The sequence below is a fragment of the Narcine bancroftii genome, chromosome 13 (assembly GCF_036971445.1).
Source record: "Narcine bancroftii isolate sNarBan1 chromosome 13, sNarBan1.hap1, whole genome shotgun sequence".
In the NCBI taxonomy this organism is placed as follows: Eukaryota; Metazoa; Chordata; class Chondrichthyes; order Torpediniformes; family Narcinidae; genus Narcine; species Narcine bancroftii.
This window is the reverse complement of record NC_091481.1, coordinates 33,350,986-33,359,464: the sequence shown is the minus strand read 5'-3', so window position 1 is coordinate 33,359,464 and position 8,479 is coordinate 33,350,986.

Genomic DNA, 8,479 nt, shown 5'->3' with positions numbered 1-8,479 from the left:
TTTTGGGATCAGGCTTTGCACCTGCTTCAGCCCAGAGGAGAGTAGCCTTTTCAACGTTGATGGCAAGGAGACCTGTATTACTTGAATGGAAAGATTGCAATCCCCCAACTTCGATGGCTTTCCTCCATGATGTCATGCTTAGATTTAGAAAAAAAAAATGAGACATCAGACATATGATATGAGCTTTAACTTCAAAAAAAAACCTGGCCATCATTTCTTCAATATTTTCATGTGACTCAAACGAATAAACAAGATTGAACCACTTCCAGTTTGCTTTTTCTCCCCAAGTGCATTGTGTTTATTCAGGAAGAATCACTTATCTACTTTGAAATCATTCTCAGAATGGATTGACCAGTTGTTTTTGTTTTCTGGAGTGTTTTTTTCCTTGTCTCTCATCGGAGTTGGATGGTTTCATTAACTTTATTTCCTTACTGTATGCAACTGTCAATATATGGAAATGGTGAATTAATTTGAAAGTACTCGATTGTTATATTCAAGGACTTTTTCACGTTTAATGTATATTATTCTGTTTTTTTCATGGAAAATTAATAAAAAGATTTAAAAGAAGAAAGATAAATCAGGCTGTTGACTGTTTCATGCACCCAGCTATTAGAAAGAATAATCCTTCGTTTTTTAACCAATGCACAGTCTTGTTTCCATCCAATACTTCTTAAAGTGACAAGTGAAATGACAGGGTCAAGAAAACAATGAAAGCATTTTCCGCTGGTTAGGAAGCAATGGTGTAGCCCACTGATCACTCTCCCAATAACTGCGCAGTACAGGATCTGTAGGAAGTCAAGGTGCAGGGGGCGAACACTGTACCTGCAGGAAGTGCGCTGGAGGACAGACAACACCTGGCCGGCTGTCAAACAGTTGACCTGAATGGACCAAACCCCACCCGGCTGGCTGCCAATCATCCTCCCGGGATATAAGCCACATCTGGCCCCTCTCGAGGTCAGTCGCTCGGGAGAAGAGCACAGCTAGCCACAGCAGAGACTTTAAGCTGAATAAAGCCTGTTGTTCAGTCTTTGAATCTTGTGTCTGCTTACTGTCATGACAGTGCATCACAAAAGGGCAACCAGCATTTCAGGCCTGGGTGCTTCAAAGCCACCAGACCTGAAACATTGGTTACCCTATGCATCCTACAGATGCTGTGTGACCTCCTTGGTTTCTCCTGCACGTCTGTGGTTTGCACTTGACCCCAGCATCTGCACTTTCTTCTTTGACTCCCAATGGCAGCGCTGTCACCTCATTTCACCTCAAGGGTGTGGAACTGGCATCTTTCTCAGATGCTGGTGTCACCAAAGATAGAGCCATGCACAAAAGTGCTGGAGAACTTCACCAGGCCACACAGCAGCCAGAGGAAGAAAAAGGGGGTAACAAAAGTTTCGGGCCTGAGTCCTTCAAGGATTTCTTTCTCTTCACTTCCCCTGGCTACGGCGTGACCTGCTGACTTTCTCCAGCCCATTTGTTCATTCTACTCAACCCTAACGTCTGCAACCGTTCTTGTTTAACTTCTAATGCCAAGCTCGAGCTAATGGCGCTGTAATACAAGTTGATTTATTCTACACCCTTGCAGGATATTTTTCACACGTAATCTACAACACTACATATGTGTTTATATCCGCAGGTCACAAAATATGAGTATTTTCAGCACACGCCACCTGTCACCCGCAGTTCTACGTGAGAAGGTGACCTATCTTGCTGACGCCAGTGAGCTCCTGCTGCTTTGTATCAGTGGGGAAGATATATAATATTGCAAGCACAGGATCTCAGCTATTATTTTCTTAATGTCAGCTGTAACCAATGAAAGCCCTCAAGAAAATTGCTCTCACAAGGTGCACCGAGTGCCTGTAATCTCACCAGGGATGGCCTTTTGTACGTGGGTGGACACAGTGTCCACCCACTTATGACCTGCAGCTGGGATGTGGTCCAAAGACAGATGAGCAAACTTCACTTCTAGTACAAGCCCCTCCAGTTACCTGGATGGTTGGGGATTGACCCAGATCACAGAAGGAGCCAACTCACCAGAAAATAATTTTCTCTTTTAACCATTGGACAGCGGGGGCAGTTGAAGAAAAGGCGCTGCTGTCTGAATTAAAATTACAGGAGGGTTCTGAGAAGCTGAGCACACATGGAGAGGATGGAAAGCAGGTCACTTCACTGCTGTGCAGTGTCAAAGACTACCCATGGGATGGTGGGATTTCAGGAGGAGTACAGGAGGATGAGGGGTGAGAATGCTGAACGACCAAAGGAACTGCTCACACTAAACATATGAGGCTCTCATATGTCCAAATCAACATTAATTTATTTATTTGCATAGGTGAAATACTTGTCCTGCATATGAGTTGTTTGTCTGTATGGGTGTTATATCTGGTTGTGTGCCTGAATGTTTTGCACCGAGGACCAGAGAACCCAGTTATGTCGGGCTGTAGGTGACAATAAATTTGGCTTGACTTGATCTTATAGAGAGGGATTGTTTAGGTAAACACAGAGGTTCTTTGGCCCAGAGGCGTGGAATCAATAACTGGAGGGCATAGGTTTATGTTGGGAACCTGAGGGGTAATGTTTTTACACAGAAGGTAGTGGGTATTTGGAATGAGCTGCTGAGGAGGTGGCTGAGGCAATGTTTACGAAAAGAAATTGGACGGATACTTGCATAGGACGGGTCGAGAGTAGCCATTCTCAACCCGTTTGCTGGCTACTGCCACCTTAGGACCCTACTCAAAGTTTATACTTCCCTGTGAAGCCGTCAAGTTTAGTTGGTTTCTTCTGCACTTCTCTCTTACTGACTGCATGAAAATATTTTTAAAAAGTCATGATTTCAGCCAGTGGCTCCCTTCAAATGTGCTGTGGCCTCCAGGGTTGGTTTTATGGATCCCATCAAGATTGGCTCGTTTCGAGGGATATGGGCCAAACACTGGCAGGTGAGGCGAGTGTCAGTAGGGCAAGTGTGGGTGGGACATTTTGGTTGATGTGGGCAAGTTTGGGCCAAATGGCCTGTTTCCACCTGTGTGACTCTAAGACTCTACAAAACACCACACCGAATCGCAGCCTGTTTACGAGGGTAGAAAAAATCCACAGCCTATTAATTTCATACTGGCTCTCTGTAGGTACCAGCTAGTCCATCCTTTCTGCGCAGAACTGCCAATTCTTTCCTTTCGGGTACTTCTCTCACTCCCTTTTGAACACCACAGTTGAATCTGCCTCCTTTCCTCCATCCGTGCACCCCACAGCCAACAACTCATGCCATGTCAACTTTACTTTCTTTGTCAATCACTGGCATTCTTTGTTTCCTCATTCTTGACCTTTCTCACCACTGGGAACAGTGTCCGTCTGTGCCCTTCACAGAAGCTCCTCTACCCCAAGGAACACAAACTCAGCATCTTCAGTCCTTCAGTGCAATCAGGGTTGCCCATCCCTGGAATTCCTGCCCGCCTCTCCAAAGCTTATCTTAAAGCGGGACAGCCAGAACTGGATACAATACTGAAGTGTGGCTGAGCCAAAGTTTTACAAACACAGGACCTGGTCATGGAAATAGACTATCCCATTCCACATTGGGTTTCATGGGCCGAAAGGGTGTTCTGCTATTCTGTATCCCATTCACCCTCCGCCCCAGTCCCATTCACCTTTCGCCCCAGTCCCATTCACCCTCCGCCACAGTTCCAGTCCCATTCACCTTCCGCCCCAGTCACATTCACCCTCCACCCGTGTCCCGTTTACCCTCCACCCCAGTCCCATTCACCCTCCATCCCAGTCCCATTCACCCACCGTCCCCAGTCCCATTCAACATTCGCCCCCAGTCCCATTCCCCCTCCGTCCCAGCCCTGTTCACCCTCCACCCCAGTCCTGTTCACCCTCCGTCCCAGTCCCATTCACCCTCCACCCCCAGTCCCATTCACCCTCCTCCCCCAGTCCCGTTCACCCTCCGCCCCCAGTCCCAGTCCCATTCACCCTCCGCCCCAATCCCATTCACACTCTACCCCTAGCCCCATTCACCCTGTATCCCTAGACCCATTCACCCTTCGCCCCCAGTCCCGGTCACAATCCGCCCCCAGTCCCATTCACCCTCTCCCTCACACTTGTAAGGAAATGGCGGCACTGCCGAAGCTGCTGTAATGGCAGTGCTGCCACTGGTGCAGACCCTCAGGGAGCGAGGAACAGAGATACAGCGCTCTCGCGGGGTCCAACCACCCAGTCAACTGCCACCAGGCTCTGATTGGTCTATTAAAAGAGGTGGCAGTTTTATTCTATTTAAAATCCCGCTACCATGGGGTCCGCGCCCAAGATGGTGGCACCTATGATTGGCAGCAGCCACGAGGGGTTGCAGACTCCAGGGGAGAGAACTGGAACAGAGCACCATAAAATGAGGAGACCAACCCCATCTGAGAAGGAGAAGCAGAGGAGACAACCCACGGGACAGTGACAATGGCAGCGGACCAGTGAGGGGGCTCTGCAGCTGAAAGACCCACGCATGCGGCGGGCCGCTGGCGACTTGAGGCAAGGAACCCGTGGAAGCTGTGGGCTGCTGGAAACACTGTTGGGAGACTTTCACCGGGCTGGAGGCTGGCTTGAAGGGGTACCAGGTATCGGAACCAGGATGTGAGTGGTTGCAGAAGGTGCTGAGGGGTTCTTCACTGTGTCAGAGGTGTCAGAAGCTCAGGGTTTCCAATGGTTTGGACTGGAGTCTGTGTGGCTGTGGAAGCGCTCGGTAAGTCTGGGGGTGGGGACACTCAGTAAGTCTGTGGGGGACTCTTCCACTTCCCTTTCTCCCATGGCAAATTTGTCTGCCTTACAGTAGGCAAAAGCAATTTCATGTGATATGACACTCTTTTATTACATGACAATAAATTGAATCTTGAATCTTGAAGATGAAATGAACAAAATTAAATTAAAAGCAGGATGTGCTCCCAATCGGGGAGACCAGAGTTGACTGTTCCCTGCAGCAAGTTCAGAGAATCCCTGAGGCTCTGTTATCTGCCTGGAGCAAGGGCTAAGGCCACTTCTTCTGGAATGGGAGAAAACAGCACTTGTGATTGGTGTAGGCTCTAACAACATGGACAGGACCGCAAGAAGGAGTTTCTACTAGAGGAGGAGCTTGGGGCGAAATTGAAAAGCAGAAACACAAGGGTGATAATCTCTGGGGTTCTTACCTGAGCCCACATGCAAATTGACAAGAGGGGAAAGCGGATCAGAGAGGTAAATGCACGGCTCAAAGCTTGGCATTGGACACGAGCACAGTACTGGGGAGGGAGAGGGATTTTTTTTTGGGACGGGCTGCCCTTGAGCCAGTCCTGGCAAATCGCATAAATACTGATGTAGAGAGGGTTCTAATCAACACATACCTGTTCAAAAGACCAGTAATTTTGTCTTTGGTTACCTACTTCTGCAAGTTTTAGATTTCAAATTGATTATCAGGGTATACATGACATCACATACAACCCCGAGATTCTTTTTTCATTCAGATGGGGCAGAATTACCACTTATTGGCAATGCAAAAAAAAAGCTTTGCAATGAATACGTATAAACAAATAAAGAAATGTAAACAGTTGAATGTGCAATACAGAAAGGCAAAAAAAAGTGTGCAAGAGTCCTTAAATGAGTCCCCGATTGAGTTAGTTATGGAGGGGTTGCAGTTGTTCCTGAACCTGGTGGGGCAAGTCTTGTGGTACCTGTACCTCTTTTCTGATGGCAGCAGCGAGAACAGGGCATGTGCTGGGTGGCTGATAATTACTGCTGCCCTCCGATGGCAACGTTCCCTGAGGATGTCCTCAACGGCGGAGAGGGTTTTGCCTGTGATGTTCTGAACTGTGTCCACTACCTTTTGCAGGGCTTTATGCTTGGTGGTATTGGTGTCCCCATATCAGATCATGATGCCGCCGGTCAGCACGCTTTCCACCACACCTCTGTAGAAATTTGCCAGGGTTTCCGATGTCATGCCAAACCTCTGCAGAGTCCTGAAGTAGAGGGGTTGAGTCCAGGAAAGATCCTCTCAGGTAATGACTCCCAAGAACTTAAAATTTTCTCACCCATTCCACCTCTGATTCCCCCAATAATCACTGGATCATGCATCTCTGGCTTTCCCTTCCTGTAGTCAACAATCAGCATCTTAGTTTTGGTGACATTGAGTTGTTTGTTGTTGGTGCACCATTCAGCCAAGCTTTCAATCTCCCTCCTGTGTGCTGAGTCATCGCCCTTTTTTATACCATGGTATTATGAGTGAATTTGTAGATGGTGTTGCTATCATACTGAGCCACACAGCCATAGGTGTAAAGTGAGTAGAGCAGGGGGCTAAATACGCAGCCCTGTGGTGCTCCAGTACTGAAGGAGGTTGTGGAGGAGATGTTCTTGCCAATCCTCACCGATTGTGGTCTGGAGGTGAGGAAATCAAGGATCCAATTACACAGTGGGATGCTTAGTGTTGTCTTGGAGTTTTCTGATCAGTTTTGAGGGGATAATGATGTTAAATGCTGAACTGTAGTCGATAAAGAGCATCCTGATGTATGCATCTTTGATTTATAGGTGTTCTAGCGCTTTATGTAGAGCCAGGGAGATAGCATCTACCGTAGACCTTTTGCAATAATAGGTGAATTGGAACAGCTCCATGTCGCTGCTCAGACAGGCTGCTTCAATGCCAGCCTTTCAAAACACTTCCTCACAGTTACTGAGAGAACTACTGGTTGATAATCACTTAGGCAGGTTACCACACTCTTCAGTCAATTGACCTGTTTGAAACAGTTGGGTACCACTCCCTACCGGAGTGAGATGTTGAAGTCATCCGTGAATTGGTAAGTTGGTCAGCACAGATTTTTAACACTCGGCTAAGTACTCTGTCCGGGCCAGATGCTTTCCTCGGATTCACTCTCCTGAAGGCATCCCAGAATCGTCATCCTCAGATACGGGATGGGCCTGGGTCATCAGGAGACACGGGGGTGTGCAGTGGTGGTTCTGCCTTGTTCTTGTGGTTGAATCAGGTGTAGAAGGCATTGAATTTGTCTGGGAGTGAAGCTTCACTGTCTCCTATTGCACTAGATTTGGTTTTACAGCAGGTTTTTACCATTTAGGCCATGCCACAGCTGGTGGGTATCCCTCATGGTTTCCATCTGGAAACTTCACTTTACCCAGGAGATGGCTTTTTGCAGCTCACACCTGTTCCTTCTGTAGTGATCTGTGCACCATTGACGTTACCGTGAGGATCTTTACAAGTTGCTTTCTTCAGTAAACGTATCTCCATCTGGAGTGGCTGGCTATCTTTTTGCAGGCTTTTTCCCCTCTTCATCAGTTGTTAAGAACATCTTCTAGAGCCTCAAACGCACCTTCCTTGGCTGAGTTTGCAGTAGCATCTTCTCCCTCAGTGAGCAAGGTTGTAAAATGCTCACCTGGGAACCAGGCCATGCCCATCACTTCTGACCAATGCTACCTCTCCTCGTAAAGTGGTTCAGCTGCCTTTAAAATATATTCCCTTTGACACTTTGCAGTTAGTGTAGCGGCCACCGTAACGCTAATACAGCGCCAGCCACCCAGATTCAAAACCCACGCCTGTATGTAAGGAGTTTGTGTGTTCTCCGCAAAACCCCATGAGTTTCCTCTGGGCACTCTGGCTTCCTCCCACATTGCAAATGTGTACAGATATTTGGGCTGCGCAGGCTTCTGGACCAGAAGGGCACCTTAGTCCCATTGGCCTGCTCCCATTCTATAACCCCCCCCCCCCCACCGAGACCTCTCCCATCCGTGTACCAATCCAATCTATTCTTAAAACACGCGAGTGAGTCCGGAATCACCACATCAGATGGCAGCTCATTCCATACTCCCACCACTCTCTGAGTGAAGAACTTCCCCCTAATGTGCCCCCTAAACCTTTCCCCTTTCAGCTTAAAACTATGATCTCTCGTATTTATCTCCCCCCCCAATCTAAGACATACTCGCATGTCTATAATCTCATAATCTTGTAAACCTCTATCAAATCTTCCCTCATTCTTCATCGCTCCAATGAATAAAGCTCTAATCTTTCCCTGTAACTCAACTCCTGAAGACCCAGCTACATCCTCGTAAGTCTTCTCTGCACTCTTTCAATCTTATTGATATCCTTCCTGTAACTAGGCACCCAGAACTGCCCACAATATTCCAAATTTGGATTCACCAATGTCTTAAACAACTTCAACATAACATCCCAACTCCTGTACTCAATACTTTGATTTATAAAAGCTAAGATACTTTATAACTCTAACTCAGCTCCATCTTCGATGTTAGAATACTATTCATTGACTACATCTCAGCTCTCAACACTATTGTCCACTCTAAGCTGAAAACTGTAATGGATTATAATACTGGGAGGATTTTGGTAAGATTAGTGGGTTACATTCATACACACATTTTAAAGCAGATCTTATTTGAAAGACTGAAGAATTCATATTCAATAACATTGCAGGATCTCTGGAGAATGTGATGCACATTTCACAAGTAGATGCAAATTGAAATG